The following is a 19,389-nucleotide window of genomic DNA, read 5'->3' on the forward strand; positions in this document are numbered from 1 at the left end:
AGATTTCTATACGTATATCAAGGGTATATGTACCCGTATCATACTCAGCTTCTATACGTATTTACTATTAGTATATACACATCAAATCAACATCCTAATCAACATTATTACTGCCCTAGATAAGAGGTAACTAGGATTTGTCAAGTAGCATGAATAATTAGTAAGAAAACAAAATTAGGAATCCTTTTCTTTCTTTATAAACTAAAAAAGTTTTTTTGAATGAACACCATTTCTTCACTCCATTTTCTCATACCTACACCCTCATTTCTCTCTCAAAATACTCCTAACTTCATACTTGATCATCTCCAAGCATTTTCCCCACCATTTAGCTTCAATTACAAGCCTTAAACACCATAAGAAAACTCTTTCAAGAACATATCAAAATAACCACCCATTTGAAGAAGTATGCTTCCAACCTTTTGATCTAACTCCATCACTCTTTGATTCCAAGATTTTTTCTTATCTCTTACAGTAACTTTGTCCAAGTAACTTGAGGTAGTAATCTTGTTCATAATCTTGTTCGATTCATAATTATATAGCTATCTTATTTTATATTGTAAAATTTTAACAACAAGAACATAGTTTGAATGAGTTCAAACTTGTTTGAAAACTAAATAGATCCTTCTAACTTAACTTTTAAAACACTTCAAGACCTGTAATATATCATAATGATATGCTAACTTAACAAGATATAACTTGGTTTTACAAAGAACATCTTAAAAACTGAATCTACGTCGTCAGAGTGCAACCGGGGGCTGTTTTGGGTTGGATAATTAAAAACCATCATGAACTTTGAATTGGAAGTTTATGTTCTGGAAAAATGATATTTCTTATGAATATGTTAACACATAAAAATTTCATGGTTTAACTCAAAGTGTAAGTATTTTTAGAAAAATGATCATTAAATGTTGTTTTTATGATGGAAAATGATCACTTTCATAAGTTTCACCAAAGTTTGACCTATAACCTGTGATTTCGAATACAAACTAAGGTATTTTTAGTTCATATTCTTAAAATTTGACTCGATCCAAGGAAGTGTCAAGTTGAACCAACAAAAACGGAGTTGTAATGAAGAAACTGCGACTAAAACAAGATTGGGTATCCGAAGCTAGTTTAGCTACGAAAATATTTGGAGAAAAAGTAAATTAATCATATCTTTTCTAATTAATATGATATTTTATATATAATTACTTATGATTTGATTTTATATATTTCAGGACAACCCGTAAACAACACGAGAAGATTAATCATAAGACCTCATGATTGTACGCAACACGTCATTTGACAACACGGTACTTTATGTACGCAACACGTCATTTGACAACATGGTACCATGGGTCGAGATTAATTCTGATCAACACGAATACGATGGGGTCTTTATTTATTTTATTGAGCAACTAATTGTGGACCACTAACATCGGACTGCTAACTACGGACTAAGAAAATATTAAAAGTATTATAAGTATATATATATATATATATATATATATATATATATATATATATATATATATATATATATATATATATATATATATATATATATATATATATATATATATATATAACGATTACTTGAAAAGAAAATATGTTGATATATTATAGATATGGTTAGGTTCGTGATATCTATCGGAGACCAAGTCGAGTTAAATACTTTCAAGGCAAAAGTGAGTATATAGTCCCACTTTTAAACTCTAAATATTTCGGGATGAGAATACATGCATTTTATGATTTACGTTATGGACACAAGTGATTAAAAATATATATTCTACGTTGAGTTGTACCACTGGCATACTTCCCTGTAACTTGGTAACTACTATTTACATGAGGTATTGTAAACGCGAATCCTGTTGATAGATATATCGGGCATGACAACTCCAACCGGACTGGACGACCAGTATTCAACGGTTGCACAGTACTTCGTTTCGGTGACTACACTTGGTACGGTGTAGTAAGATTTCATAATAAAGGGAATATGCGACGTTGATTAAATGTTAAGTATGGTTATCAAGTGCTCAACAACTTAGAATATCTTTATTAAAACGTTTATATATGAAATCTTGTGGTCTATTTTTATAACACTGCCGGCATTAAACCTATATCTCACCAACTTTATGTTGACGTTTTAAGCATGTTTATTCTCAGGTGATAATTAAAAGCTTCCGCTGCAACATGTTGAATTTAAGCAAGATCTTGAGTATGCATATTTGTGTCAAAAATAAAACTGCATATCGGAGAAGTTGTAATGTAAAATACGTTGGAAATCGTGTTGTTATCATCACATGTAAAGTTTGTAAGGCTAAGATTATCGCTAAACAATTATCATTATTATGTTGTTTAAACTTTGTATTTTTAATAAAAGTTATGGTTTGTATTGTAAAAACCAATGCAGTTTTCTTTGAAAAATGTCGCATATACAGGTCAATACCTCGCGATGAAATCATATGTTATTATATTTGTCCTTATGGTTTAGGACGGGTTATGACATGTGGTATCAGAGCGTTGGTCTTAGAGGACCAGAAAATTTGCATTAGTGTGTCTTATCGAGTTTGTTAGGATGCATTAGTGAGTCTGGACTTTGACCGTGTTTGATTTCAAAAACTATTGCTTATCCTTGTTGGTTAAAAAAAAAATAATATGTAAATATTATGTGGTACTAACGTGCTAGTTTTTATGTGATAGATGTCTGGCTTAGAACTTGTTATCACATTCAGTGACTCCGAACCAGAATCTTCAGATGGTGTTCCAGTCATTAACCTGTCTGATGATGAAAACGATACCTTTGGGGAAGACTCACAATTTTCGGATGAATCAATTGAAGAGGAACCAGAAAGTGATCCTGAGGAGGAAGAAATACAGGAAATTATGAAAGACAAGTTCGAAAGAGGAAAGAAATGAAAGGCTACTGAATTGGAAAATCCAAATCCCGAGCTTAGTAAGGATGTTGTGCCACCAACTCCACCAAACACTTCCACCCCTATTCCCTATTCCTATTAGTTCTATCCCGGCATCCAGTTCTTCAGCCCCTCAGCCAAAACGCAGGGAGACAATCAAGATAACCTATAAGCGATTTCTTTGAACACAAACGTTTTGGGTTAAATGATGCGCTGTTGTTTTAAACCATGGGATCATATAACGTTTTGTATAATATTACTAGTGTGGTTTGCTTAATGTTTGATGTAAGATAAGCATATGTAATATATTGAAGTGTGAAATGCAATAATTTTCCATGGTTGAGTATTATTTGGGTGATAGTAATTGATTTCTGTACTAAGCTATCAAGTATGAACTTTAACGGGTAGGTACTACCCTAGATATAATTATAAAATGCTAACAAGAAGAAAAGGCTTTTATAATAATAACTGGTTCATATTATTAATAAGCTACGATGTACTGTAAATACATACTACATCTATAATATTCCATGTGAATAATTATTTTTCTCATTCTTATTGAAGATTATGGCGAGATTGAACCGAATGACGGAACAAGAAATCGAGGAACTCATCAATCAGTGAGTGGACGACAGAATGTTATGGGTCGAGGCTGCAATAGGTGCTGCAGTTAACCCAAATCCTCGTGTGGGATGTACTTACAAAACTTTTCAAGGTTGCAAGCCCTCATCATTCAGTGGAACAGAAGGACCGATCGGTTTAACCCGGTGGATCGAAAAGATTGAGTCTGTGTTTAAAATCAGTGGTTGTATTGAGAAGGACATGACCAAGTATGCATTGTGCACCTTACAAGATAGTGCACTCACGTGGTGGAAAAACTATGTGAAGGCCGTGGGAGGAGATGTAGCTTATGATACTCCCTGGGAAGAATTCAAAACAATGCTAATCAATGAGTATTGTCCAAGGAACGAGGTTAGGAAGTTGGAAACTGAATTACGAAGCCTGAAAGTTGTTGGTACTGAACTCACCAACTACAATCAGCGATTCATGGAATTAGCTTTGCTATATCCCGAATTGGTACCAACCGAAGAACGGAAGATAGAACTGTACAAAGATGGTTTGCCTAAAAATGTCAAGGCAAATGTTAGAGCATCGAAACCCAAGACTATTCATGAAGCCATCACTATGGCAAACGAGTTGATGGACCAGATTATTTTGGATAAGAACACTGATGTCAAGACATCGGAAAACAAAAGAAAGTGGGAAGGTAATCAACAATCCAATAAGAAACAAGAAATCACGCAAGGTGTGGGTAGTGGTTCCAACTCAGGTTACAAAGGAAGAAATCCTTTATGTAACAGATGCCACAAACATCACTCTGGTTATTGTAATGTGGTGTGCGATAATTGTAATCGAAGGGGTCATCTTGCTGAAGATTGTAGGATTCCTGTTACAAATACCAATGGCACCAAGACTCCTGCCACCAATGCAAATAGAACTGCCTTGGCCACTGTTACATGCTATGGGTGTGGGAAACAGGGTCATTATAAGAGCCAGTGCCCAAATCCAGAGAAGAATAATGGATCTGCGCGTGGAAGAGCATTTATTATTAATGCTAGAGAGGCATATGAAGACCCGGAGCTGGTTACGGGTACGTTTATCATTAATAACTTATCAGCATCTATTATATTTGATACTGGTGCCGATAGAAGTTACATGTGTAGAGACTTTTATGCTAAATTGAATTGTCCATCATTACCTCTAGATGCTAAGTATATGATTGAGTTAGCTAATGGTAAACTAATTAAAGCCGATAAAATTTTCCGTGATTGTAAAATAAATTTAGCCGGAGAAACATTTAAGATTGATTTGATACCCATAGAATTAGGAAGTTTTGACGTAATTATCGGCATGGACTAGATGTCCAAAGTAGGAGTCGAAGTGGTGTGTGCTGAAAAGGCAATTCGTATTCCTCGAAAGGATAAATCAATGAAAATGATTTACAGAGATAAAGGTAACCCAAACCTAAATCTCATTAGCTATTTGAAAGCTCGAAAGTGCTTAGAAAATGGATGCTATGCCATCCTAGCACATGTAAAGAAAGTTGAAGAAAAGGAGAAGAATATTAACGATGTAAATGTAGTAAGAGACTTTCTCGATGTATTTCCGGAAGAATTACCGGGACTACCTCCTTTCAGGTCTGTAGAATTTCAAATAGATCTTGTACCAGGAGCTGCACCGATTTCTCGTGCTCCATATAGACTTGCACCGTCCGAGTTAAAAGAACTTCAGAGTCAGTTAAAAGAATTACTGGACCGAGGATTCATTCGACCGAGCACTTCACCGTGGGGAGCTCTGATTTTATTCATCAAGAAGAAAGACGGATCTTTTCGAATGTGTATAGATTATCGTGAATTAAATAAGTTAACTATCACGAATCTGTATCCACTACCGAGAATTGATGATTTATTTGATCAATTGCAAGGATCATGTGTTTACTCGAAAATCGACCTAAGGTCGGGCTATCATCAACTACGCGTCAAAGAAGAAGATATTCCGAAAACTGCTTTTCGGACACGCTACGGTCATTATGAATTTTTGGTCATGCCATTTGGATTAACGAATGCGCCAGCTGTATTCATGGACCTCATGAATCGAGTTTGTAGTCCGTATTTAGATAAGTTTGTTATCGTTTTCATTGACGATATTCTTATCTATTCCAAGAGTGAGCAAGAGCATGAGCAGCATTTAAGATTGGTATTAGAATTGTTAAGAAAAGAACAATTATACGCCAAATTTTCTAAGTGTGCGTTTTGGTTGAAAGAAGTGCAATTTCTTGGCCATGTTGTTAGTAGCAAAGGAATTCAGGTTGACCCAGCTAAAATTGAGGCCATTGAAAAATGGGAGACTCCTAAGACACCAACGCAGATACACTAATTTTTGGGTTTAGCTGGTTATTATAGAAGGTTTATTCAAGATTTTTCCCGAATAGCTAAACCATTAACAGCGTTAACACAAAAAGGGAAGAAGTACGAATGGACTTCTGAGCAGGAGAGTGCATTTCAATTACTGAAGAAGAAGTTGACTACAGCACCTATTTTATCGTTACCTGAAGGGAACGATGATTTTGAGATATATTGTGACGCTTCGCGACAAGGTTTTGGTTGCGTCCTTATGCAACGGAAGAAAGTTATAGCATACGCATCCCGACAATTGAAGATTCATGAGCGGAATTATACGACGCATGATTTAGAACTGGGAGCAGTAGTGTTTGCATTGAAGATATGGAGACACTACTTATATGGGGTTAAATGCATTGTGTTTACCGATCATAAAAGCCTTCAACATATCTTCGATCAGAAACAGCTGAACATGAGGCAACGTAGGTGGGTCGAGCTGATAAACGACTATGATTGTGAGATTTGCTATCATCCTGGGAAAGCGAATGTAGTGGCCGACGCTCTAAGCAGAAAGGAACGGGAACCAATTCGAGTACGAGCAATGAACATAAAAATTCGCATGAATCTCAACTCACAAATCAAAGAGGCTCAACGAGAAGCTCTTACTAAAGAAAACATAGGAAATGAAATAATGAAGAAGTATGGGAAACAACTCGTTATACGGGAAGATGGAATTCGATATTTTGCAAACCGTATTTGGGTACCAAAGTTGGGTGGATTAAGGAAGTTGATATTGAATGAGGCACATAAGACAAGATACTCGATACATCCTGGAGTTGGAAAGATGTATCAAGATCTTAAGACGCATTATTGGTGGCCTAATTTGAAGACAGACGTTGCAACATATGTTGGGGAATGTTTAACTTGTTCCAAAGTCAAAGCAAAACACCAGAAGCCGTCAGGATTACTTCAACAACCAGAAATCCCAGAATGGAAATGGGACGGTATTACCATGGATTTCATCACAAAGTTACCTAAGACTGCCTGGGGTTATGACACAATTTGGGTAATAGTTGATCGTCTCATCAAATCTGCACATTTATTGCCTATAAAGGAAATGGATAGAATGTAGAAACTATTACGATTATACATAAAGGAAATTGTTTCAAGGCATGGAATACCTATTTCCATTATATCCGATCGTGATAGTAGATTTACATCAACGTTCTGGCAATCACTACAGGAGGCTCTAGGAACTCGTTTGGATATGAGTACCGCATATCATCCGCAGACTGACGGGCAGAGTGAAAGAACAATTCAGACTCTTGAAGACATGCTCAGGGCATGTGTGATCGATTTTGGAAACGGATGGGATAAATATCTACCATTAGCAGAATTCTCGTATAATAACAGTTATCATACGAGCATTAAAGCTGCACCATTCGAAGCATTATATGGAAGGAAGTGTAGATCCCCTATCTGTTGGAATGAAGTAGGAGATCGACAATTAACTGGTCCCGAGATTATACACGAAACGACTGAGAAGATAGTACAAATCAAGGAGAGATTGAGGACGGCCCGTAGTCGCCAAAAGAGCTACGCCGATGTTCGAAGGAAACCATTAGAGTTTCAGATCGGTGACACGGTTATGTTAAAGGTGTCACCTTGTAAAGGTGTAATACGTTTTGGAAAAAGAGGTAAACTGAACCCAAGGTATGTAGGCCCGTTCAAGATCATCGAACGCATTGGACCAGTAGCTTATCGACTCGTGTTACCACAACAACTCGCCGGAGTACATAATACATTTCACATTTCAAACCTTAAGAAGTGTCTTGCAAAGGAAGACCTCACCATTCCTCTTGAAGAAATCCAAGTCGACGAGAAACTACAATTCATAGAAGAACCAGTCGAAATCATGGACCGTGAAGTTAAACAACTCAAGCCGAGCAACATACCAATCGTTAAGGTTCGTTGGAATGCTCGAAGGGGTCCCGAGTTTACTTGGGAACGAGAGGATCAGATGAAACAAAAGTACCCACATTTGTTTCCCGAGAACGCAAAATAGGTACAATTTTAAAATTTCGGGACGAAATTTATTTAACGGGTAGGTGCTGTAACGACCTGGAATTTTCCGATCGTTCTATACTTATGAGATTAATATTTACATAAATTAAACCTTACCAACATGATAAGCAATCCAAACTGTTGAGACTTATACTTTTGAAAAGAGTTTTACACAACGTTTGACCGTCCAATTTGACCGATGATATCACGAACTATATAACACACGATAATTATACGATTATGTATATGTACATATCTATACATATTTAACATGATTTAAGGATGGTTTAACATTTCATGGTGAACTAACAACAATGAGTTATAAGTATACTTTGAGACCACTAACTTAAGTTTTCAAAATGATAACTATATGTAACGTTCTTTGACATATATACTTACAATCTATAATGTGTTGTGATTTATGTCACCAATATGATTTAAGTGTAATGGGATTAATTTGTAACCTAAATAATCTTGATAAATATCGAATAAGTTTGGGGAAGTGTGGAGTGCACACTTGTTTGAACTTATCTTGATTATGATGGGGGTTCGGGGGCAGCGCCCCCGATAAGCGGGGTCCAAGGGGTGGCAACCCCTGGCGGGGTCCAAGGGGCAGAGCCCCTGGCTGGGGTCGAGCTGCCAGGTCATACCCATTAATTTGGGCTAACATTGCTTTATTAAAAATGTCTTAAAATTTTATTTTTGGCCCAGTTGGACCCAAAATAAAAGCCCGATTTTGAGCTTCTTTTACCGTATCATACCCATCATCCATACATATTTACTATTGGTAAATACACATCAAATCAATATCCTTATCAACTTTAGATCTGCCCTAGATAAGAGGGAATCTTATTTGTAAGCTAGCATACATTATTACTCAAAAATTCAACACAATAATTTGTCCTTGTTCCCTCAACAACCAGACTGTCCTATAAGTATCACCATCACCTTGGTTTTTCATTTCATTCTTACAACCATCTTTCTCTAACAAAAAAAAAACACACTCTTAGGAACTCTAAGTGTTCTTCACAATCTCACCAAATACTCATGAAGAACTAGCTTCATGAACAACCTATAATCATCATAAGAAAGTTTGATCAAGATTATTTTCTATCTTTTCCAGTAGCTTTATCCAAGTAACTTGAGGTAGTAACCTTATTCATAATCTTATTCGATTCATATTTATATAGCTATCTTATTTTGTGTTATAAAATTTTTAACAACAAGAACATAGTTTGAATGATTTCAAACCTGTTCGCAAACTAAATAGATCCTTCTAATTTGATTTTTAAAACACTTCAAAACCTGTAATATATCATATTATGACAAAATTGGATTAATCATATCTTGGCTAATTAACATAATATTTAATATATATTTACTTATGATTTGATTTTATATATTCCAGGACCACCCGTAAACAACACGAGAAGGTTAATCATAAGACCTCATGATTGTACGCAACACGTCATCTGACAACACGGTACTTTATGTACGCAACATGTCATTTGACAACATGGTACCATGGGTCGAGATTAATTCTGATCAATACGAATACGATGGGGTCTTTATTTATTTTATTGAGCAACTAATTGTGGTCCATTAACAACAGACTGCTAACTACGGACTAAGAAAATATTAAAAGTACTATAAGTATATATATATATGTAACAATTACTTGAAAAGAAAATATGTTGATATATTATATATATGGTTAGGTTCGTGATATCTATCGGAGACCAAGTCGAGTTAAATACCTTCAAGGAAAAGGTGAGTATATAGTCCCACTTTTAAACTCTAAATATTTTGGGATGAGAATACATGCATTTTATGATTTACGTTATGGACACAAGTGATTAAAAATATATATTCTACGTTGAGTTGTACCACTGGCATACTTCCCTGTAACTTGGTAACTATTATTTACATGAGGTATTGTAAACGCGAATCCTGTTGATAGATCTATCGGGCCTGACAACCCCAACCGGACTGGACGACCAGTATTCAACGGTTGCACAGTACTTCGTTTCGGTAACTACACTTGGTACGGTGTAGTAAGATTTCATAATAAAGGGAATATGCGACGTTGATTAAATGTTAAGTATGGTTATCAAGTGCTCAACAACTTAGAATATTTTTATTAAAACGTTTATATATGAAATCTTGTGGTCTATATTTATAACGCTGCCAGCATTAAACCTATATCTCACCAACTTTATGTTGACGTTTTAAGCATGTTTATTCTCAGGTGATAACTAAAAGCTTCCGCTGCAACATGTTGAATTTAAGCAAGATCTTGAGTATGCATATTTGTGTCAAAAATAAAACTGCATATCGGAGGATTTGTAATGTAAAATATGTTGGAGGTCGTATTGTTATTATCACATGTAAAGTTTGTAAGTCTAAGATTATCGCTAAACGATAATCATTATTAAGTTGTTTAAACCTTGTATTTGTAATAAAAGCTATAGTTTGTATTGTAAAAACGAATGCAGTTTTTGAAAAATGTCGCATATAGAGGTCAATAACTCGCGATGAAATCATATGTTATTGTATTCGTCCTTATGGTTAAGGTCAGGTTATGACAACCTATCCTACTATATTTGATTTGTCCTTCTGGCTCAAACTCAGTACAAATCACAACCTAATCCAAGAATAAATCCAAAATTTTGTTACACTTCGCTATCCCTATTTTTTCTTCTGATTTTATTTATGTCGACAAAATTGATATATAAATCGATAGTCTTGGTTATTGATACAAGTCATTCAAGTCTTTCCTCAACATTATCAAATATCAAATCCAATTACTCTAAATCAGACGAATTAAACAGAATTGATAAGAACAGACATCTCGATACTCTGTGTGTTCATCTTTTTAGTCAAATCACGAATTCGAAACACATTTAAAAATCTAACAATGCAGTTTAGTTATAAATCTTGTAATTAAACTATCTGCAAGGTTTCAAGATCCAATTTTTGTTATCGAATTTGAATTCATAAGTCAAAGGTTTTGAATAAAAAGTTAACCGTGAATTTCAAAATTAAATTAAAGCTTTAAAAGGTTGTTTCAGTTGAAATAAAGATTCATAAAGTTTCTATGGGTGATTTAAAACATAATTCATTTTATAATTTTCATCTAAAAAGGTCTGGATTGCAAAATCGAGTTTGAAGTTCCTGGGTGTTCTTGACGATCTGTTATCGTTTAATTTTTCAAAATTCTTGTTTCTATTAATTTTATAACAATCACAACAAGTCGTTTATATGTAATTCAAGTTCTAAATTAATCTGGTAACTTGAATTTTTGGTTGTTGTTCTTGGTCGAGTCTGTCTGTTTAAAGGAAGAAGAGGGAGGAATAGAAAACAGATAGAAAAAAAACGGGTTATAATTATTTGGAAATAATGTTAATCAGAAAAGTAAAGAGCAGCAGGATGGTTTGTGAGGGTGTAAGGGTAACGAGAGGTCTCGGGTTCGAGCCCGGCTCGAGGCATTTTGTTTTGAGAAAAGTTTGTTTGAGGTAGTTTTTATTACCAAAATTATTATTATTATTGTTATTATTATTATTATTATTATTATTATTATTATTATTATTATTATTATTATTATTATTATTATTATTATTATTATTATTATTATTATTATTATTATTATTATTATTATTATTATTATTATTGTTATTATTATTAATTGTTGTTAGTATTATATTAAAAATTTATAGTATAATTACCATTATTATTATTTTAGTTATTAATAAGTAATATCACCATTACTATTATTATTATTATTATTATTATTAGTCTTACAAGTATTATTAATATAGTTATTATTGTTAATTTTAATCATTTAAGTATTATTACTATTATTATTATTATTATATTATTATTATTATTATTATTATTATTATTATTATTATTATTATTATTATTATTATTATTATTATTGTTGTTATTATTATTATTATTATTATTATTATTATTATTATTATTATTATTATTATTATTGTTATTATCACACTTATCATTTTTGCTATTATTATTATCAATAAGTATTAGAATTATTATTAGTATTATTATTATTAATAAGTATTATGAAAATCAATTATTACTGTTATTATCGCTAATATAAGTAGTAGTTATCAATTAATATTATTGTTATCATAACCCTAATTACAATTATAATTATTATTATTATTGTTATTACTAATATCATTATCAAAATAAGTATTGTTATTAAGTAATATGATTATTAATATTATCATTATTAATATAAAAAAACTACCTTTTTAAGCAGATAAATATTTTTGTACATAAAAAAATATACTTATTACATATACTATAATTATATTAAAATTTTACATAACTATATACCTCAAACTTGCTAATATTATTTATATAAATACTTACAAATAACAAACTATAAATTTTTAAATATAACATTAAACAAGTATGTATATAAATATAGATATATTAATATAACTATATAAATATTAACCATTTTGAATATATACACAAGTTAAATATACATAATATATATAAATTAGGGATATAATAAATAAATTGGTTCAGTTACGATTATATGTTTTAATATATATATATACAAATGATATAGGTTCGTAAATCTGAGGCAAACCCTGCTTTGTTAAATGTTGTCATATGTATTTTTACTACAAAATACAGTATGGTGAGTTCATTTGATTCCCTTTTACTCTTTACATTTTTGGGACTGAGAATACATGCGCTACTTTTACAACTACTTTATTAAATGCTTTTGAAATTCATTTTGAACTGCGAATACATGAAATGCTCTTATAAATATTTGACGAGATAGACACAAGCAAAACATTCCTCGAATGAATTATGTGGACGTGATAATTGCCACCATTGAATTATGTGGACGTGATAATTGCCACAATTGATATGAATATTTTTCTCCTGATTATTATTGCTTGGTAACCTAAGAATTTGGGAACATCACTAATTTTGAGAATTAGTGCACGCCTAATTGACGCGAATCCTAAAGGTAGCTACCGGGTTTAACACCCCCACCCAGAATGTTCACTAGACGGAAGAGCTAGTGGGCGTGGTGTTTAGTACTTCGAAGTTTATATGATTATTATACAGACGAGATGTTCTGTTTTGGGGATATTATTATGCGCATTATATGTTAAGGTCGGTTACCAAGCCAAGCTATGAAAGCAATGAAATGTGAATGTTATGTATCGAGAGAATGATTTTATACACATGTTATGTGTATGTTATTTTTGTGCACAAGATATGTGTACGGTTACTAAGATTTATGAAAGATGATTTCGTACACGAGAAAGGTGTACTGTATTTAAAAGATATCGCATGTACATTACAGGTGGGTATAGGATTCGGGCCCATTTGTACCATGCATGATTTAAATCTTGTGGTCTATTAAAACGATGAAGTTTATTGTTTTATGATAAACCTATGAACTCACCAACCTTTTGGTTGGCACTTGAAAACATGTTTATTTTCAGGTATGAAAGAAATCTTCCGCTGTGCATTTGCTCATTTTAAAGATATTACTTGGAGTCATTCATGACATATTTCAAAAGACGTTGCATTCAATTCGTTGAGTTCATCAATATTATTATTAAGTCAATTATAGTTGGATATATTATGAAATGGTATGCATGCCGTCAACTTTCGATGTAATGAAAGATTGTCTTTTCAAAAACGAATGCAATGTTTGTAAAATGTATCATATAGAGGTCAAGTACCTCGCGATGTAACCAAATGTAATGTATTCATCCAGATGGATTAGGATGGGTCATGAAACCTGCTACCTGCAAGATATCCAAATTAGCAATGCGTTAGCAGACTTAGGAGCCAGTGTAAACCTAATGCCCTATTCATTATTCAAGAAGCTAGGATTAACTGACTTAAGGCCTACCAGAATGACTATCCAACTGATATGCCCAAATCGGATGATTTATTTATGCGGTGTCGTTAGGTCACAAAATGTTAATTCAGGATATCAACAGAAGAAGCTGATTGTTTAATTTATATATTTGATATCGGCTAAATAGTCAAGTTTTTACCCCCGATATTAGCCCTATTTATGATAAAGTAATTGACTTTATCATCTAAATAAGCATTTGTTTGCTTCATTTGGTAGATTATGTCATTACAAAGGCTATGTCTCAAGAATCACTAAAAACGGATGAAAAACGAGCAAAATCGGCTAAGACGATTAACTCGCGTTTAAATAACTTACTTTATAATTTTCGGAAAAGTTTATTTACTTAATCTCATGTTGTAGTATATTCAATTATGAACGCGTGGGCGCAAGAATCGTCAAAAACGGAGCTAAAACGAAGATTCTAGAGCGAAAACGGTGAAAGACAAGATACGATCCAGCAAACTCCTTGCCAAACGGCTTGCCATAATGGAAAATGGCCTGCCAGCAAACGGGCACCAAAAACGGCTTACCTGGGCAAACGGCCATGACAAACGGCTTACCAAACGGCCTGCCAAGTGGCAAGCCATTTTTCAGCCATTTAATTACAATTTTGCCACCAAGCACTTCCTATAAATGGGGGCTTCATCCTACCATTTCAAACACACCAATTCTTCACTTCTCTCTGAAATATCTCTCTATAGTCGCTCTCTAGTGATCTATACGAGATTAGTTCTCTCTCTACTTTCTCTCTCTAGATTCTAGAGAGAGAAAAGTACAGAGATTAGGAAATGTAATTATCTCTCTATTGTCGCTCTCTAGTGATCAATAGGAGATTAGTATGTAGTTAGTAGTAGAAGCTATCAAGCATTGTAATGCTACAGATATTATGAAGAAATACAAGTGTTATTCTGCCGACATTATTCGGTAATATCTATCCTTTCTTTTATTAATTTAGTATAATATTCTTGTTAGATATTTGTGATTTATTAATATTAGAAATGCTTGTTGCCATGATTTGTGAGTAATTGCTTGATTGTTTGCCACGATTTAATAATGTTAGTTATGGATGATTATCGTTTCATATTCACTTTCTGTCTATGAGATTAAACCTCGTTATTATCGTCGTTCCACCAATAAACGTGATTAAAACCTTTTATAAAGTCAACATTATAAAGGTAATTAATTATCTGTGTTTATACATTGGTCAAGGTTTGAACCCATCGAAAATACTATAAAGTACATGGGGAATTACCATAGGACCAGATCAAGAAATTGGTCAAGAGTATAAGACTCATGTTGAGATACTATAGGACCACTTGGGCATGGTCAAGGTTAGAAGCTATGGAACCACTATAAGTCTAGTACATGGTGGATAACTAAGAGATTTATTGGGTAGATTTAAGTAATGGTTGGTTTATATCATAAATGAGAATTTAACGCACTACAATACAAGCTAAGCTTATAAATCTTTAAGAATGACTGAGAACCATCAGAGGTTCTAATTTGTCTGCAACCCCTTAGATTTTACCAAACCATTGACAGAAAGGGATTCTAAACACAATCATAACCACCCACTTGGGTGATACACTAAGGTGTTAAGAAAGGTTGGATATTATATGTATAAGGCTATGCTACTTTATTCGTGCGCCCAAGGTATGCATTGCATCCAAGATGGGCCGCTTATATCCTTAAACTGGATAAATCGTCGGGAGTTGAGGATAATCCATCCGATCAGAATCTTCAAAGCCTAGTTCCTCGTGACATGCTAATCGGGAAACCGCTTAGTCGGGAATCTAGTTTTCACACCAAGGTATATCTATCCAAGGAGTGTCTCATAATCATCCCGACACTACATTATCTTAACTCATGGTGAACCACGTCTTCTCTGACCTTAGCTGTTGCATGCTAGCTAGCTTATTTTAATTATATTGCTTTAATATCTTAATTACAATTATATAAACTATTCAACCCAACTATTGTCTTTACATAATTTGATATTCCGATAAAGGTGTCTAGAATAAACCGGTTGGACTTGGTTATTGGATTTTCCGAACAGTCGCCAATTTATTGGGACCAAAAGGATCCTGCCACTCCACCACAAGGTGTACCTGGCCACTAGTCTTGGATACTAAATTGTGTACAAACCCAATCTTAATTACTAAACTATCTGAATAAACTCCGTTTCAAATTCAACCGCTCAAGGAACGACCCTAGGTCATATTTGCCCTTGCTAACTCATAAGAAGGAATAATAGATTTAGGCCCAGCATATATAAATTAAACAATCAGCTTTTCTTCTGTTGATATCCTGAATTGACGTTTTGCGACCTAACGACACCGTATAATTAAACCGTCCGATTTGGGCATACCATAAGGAACTGTAATTTTTAGCGCCGCTGCCGGGGAGCGGTAGTACGATTTGGAGCCTGTTTAGATTAGTTAGTTTTGAAGAGACCCTTTTGACGGAGACTAGCTTTGTTAGAAGTTACTAATTTTCCGTAGTTAGGTTAGATAAAATTAGTTTAATTTAGATTAATTGAAAAGTTTAAAATAGACTTCTTTATTAGTGAACCTTTAGGATGGTTTAACCTACTTAGACCGCTAAGAATTCTTCCAACACATCCTTTCTTCTATCTGATATCATGCATTGTACCCATCCGACGAGATCCACACTTATCTGTCGATAGTTCGACGATGTCCGCACGCATCACTCTCGCTGACATCACCAAACCCTCGTTAGAAGGACGAGGAGGACCGATACTCTATCCAGAGGTTAACGGAGCGTCTTTTGTGCTTAAGCATAGCATAATACAACTCATTCAAAATTACTGTCTATTCTATGGCTTACCAAATGATGATCCCAACTCTCACTTAGATAGATTCCTCTCTTTATCCAACTCATATAAGTAAAACGGAGTTGAACAAGATGTAGTTCGTCTGTATCTATTCTCCTATTCCTTAACTCTTCATGCAAAAGCCTGGTTAGGGGGGTTAGAACCCAACTCTATCAGCTTATGGGAGGAAATGGCAACAACTTTCTTAATCAAGTACTTTCCCCCATCAAAACAAATCAGACTTAGGAATGATATCGTAAACTTTCAACAAGTATGCGATGAATCACTCTACACTGCATGGGAAAGATTTAAACATTTGCTTCGAAGATGCCCGAACCACCGTCTTGAGAGCTCTGTTCAAATTTTAACCTTCTACAACGGACTGAATTGGAACAATCAGTCAACTCTTGATGTTGTTTCACAAGGTAACTTCATGAAATTCACCGCAGATGAGGCTTGGAGATTGATCGAGGAGATGACTATGCACCATCACGATTGGAACACGGAAGAGCTTGATTCATCAGCAACACCGCTTTTCACCTCCGATCCTATCGAAAATAAAACCATCAAATTTCTCTCAGACCAAATATAAAACATCACCAAAGAAATTAGAGAGCTAAAGAAACTCCCGCAACATGTGTCTCAAGTACAATTATGCCAGAATTGCACTAACCCACATCCAGCTAAGGTATACAAGGTTAAATGTGAGGACTCTGTTGTCTACTCTGATATGATCCTAGCTCATCCACACAACCCACCCACTAAACCCACTACCCCACCAGATACAAGTCCAGACAATGACCTACTGCGAATCATCCACATGATCACAGCAAGACAAGACGCAGCTGACTTAGTCATGACTAATCACTTGAGTAGTCTTGAAAATCAAATAAGCCAGCTAAATCAACGTCTCGATTCTCTAGGTTGTCCTAAAAATGACTCAAAGGTGGCACATAGCCAACCTTCAGTTTCTTCTAAGGAGGAGAAACTAACTAATACCTGTTCGGTAGTAGTCATTGAGTCATCACCTAAACCTACTGTGAAAGTACCCATTCCATTCTCGGGTCGTCTCAAGCAAAGACATAACAAGATGAAATCTTTCAAGCTTGACGGTAAATTTTTGGACACTGTGTCTAAAAATCCTCATAGTTGGAAGTATTTTAGGAAACTCCTATCATCAAAGGATAAGGTACCCGAAGTACCCAATGTCCCGCTGAACGCGGATTGTTTAGCCATTATCTTACATACTCTTCAAGAAAAATTAGGAGATACCGGACGATTTACCCTTCCTTGCTCTATCTACCAATCTGGTACTGTCTATTCTCTCGCTGACCTTGGTGCCAGCATCAATCTCATGCCCTACTCACTGTTCTAGAAACTCGAAATTAGAAACCTTAACCCTACCAAAATGAGCATCCAGCTAGTTGACCAATCCACTAGATATCCTAAGGGAATAGTTGAGAACGTCATTGTTAAGGTCGACAAATTCCTTTTTCCGACCAACTTTGTGGTTATGGACTATAAAGAAGACATGAAAACCCCTATCATCTTAGGAAGGCCTTTCATGAATACAGCCAAAGCAATCGTTGACGTTTATTCACGGACTATCACCCTGAGAGCCCGTGGAGAAGAGGTCACTTTCACGATTGACGAGTCTGTATGTCCTTCTGATAGGAACGACGAAGTAAATACCATCTCCACTAGGAAAGTCACCTCTTATTCCGAGAATGAAGGGAAGAAGATAGAAGTAGAAGACAAGACGAATAACCACTCCACACCAACCCAATTTTCACTCCCACCTTATTTTGATCTTTTAATGACTGGAGAGGATTTTGTTCTAGAAGAACTCTCTGAACCAATTATACTTGAAACTCCTGAACAGAGTGACGAGGAGGTGGATAAAGAAATTGAAATGGAAAGCCCGAATAAGAAGAAAGAGATGGAGGATTCTAGCACCAAAGTAGTGGTTAATATTGCTATCATATTGGAGACGTCAATGGACATCGTCCCACCTCCATCCTTAGAGTACAACATTACGACCAACCCGAAGTCACAAAGAAAAAAGACAGGTTTTGCGTCAGGGCTACCCTATAAACCAACACTCAAATACATAATGACATACACATCATTAAGTGATGAGGACCCGTTTGACCAACCCGCACCAATCAAGGAGGTAAAAGAAGTTGATAGCTTTGTTATACCTCAAGTTAAACAAAGCATTCACTTCGAACCACCTTCTCCTCTCATTGGACATACCTTATTCTATGTCTGCATCAATCTCATCGGTATGTTCCAATATTACCTCTTGTGTCTACTGATGGATGCAAGGGAGCCACCTAGATTTCCTGAGAAATAAGGCTAGAGTCAGGCTCGTGACTCGAACAAAAACAAGCGCTTCTCGGGAGGCAACCCGTGTGTTTATTTTTCTATAGCTTTAGTAGTATTTAGATTATGATAATTAGGTTAATTGAATAAAATGAGAAAGTGAAACTTAAAATAAAATTTTCAACGTTTCTTAGGACGAATTCACTTCTCCTACTTGTCTTGGGCTTAAGTGAATTAATTGCTACATTATTTCAAAAGTCTTAAAATTAAAGGCAGTCGACACTTTAAGTATGAGATTAAGCTTTTTAGTCATACACTGATTTGTTGAATTTTCAAAAACCTAATTTTGAAACCCTAAAGTTTCCAAATAACTTTTTCATCAAAATGCAAATCAGAGAGTCTATGGCCTAAAGCTTAATCACCTATCTAGGTTTGATCTTTTCCATT

The sequence above is a fragment of the Rutidosis leptorrhynchoides genome, chromosome 11 (genome assembly GCF_046630445.1).
Source record: "Rutidosis leptorrhynchoides isolate AG116_Rl617_1_P2 chromosome 11, CSIRO_AGI_Rlap_v1, whole genome shotgun sequence".
Taxonomy (NCBI): Eukaryota; Viridiplantae; Streptophyta; class Magnoliopsida; order Asterales; family Asteraceae; genus Rutidosis; species Rutidosis leptorrhynchoides.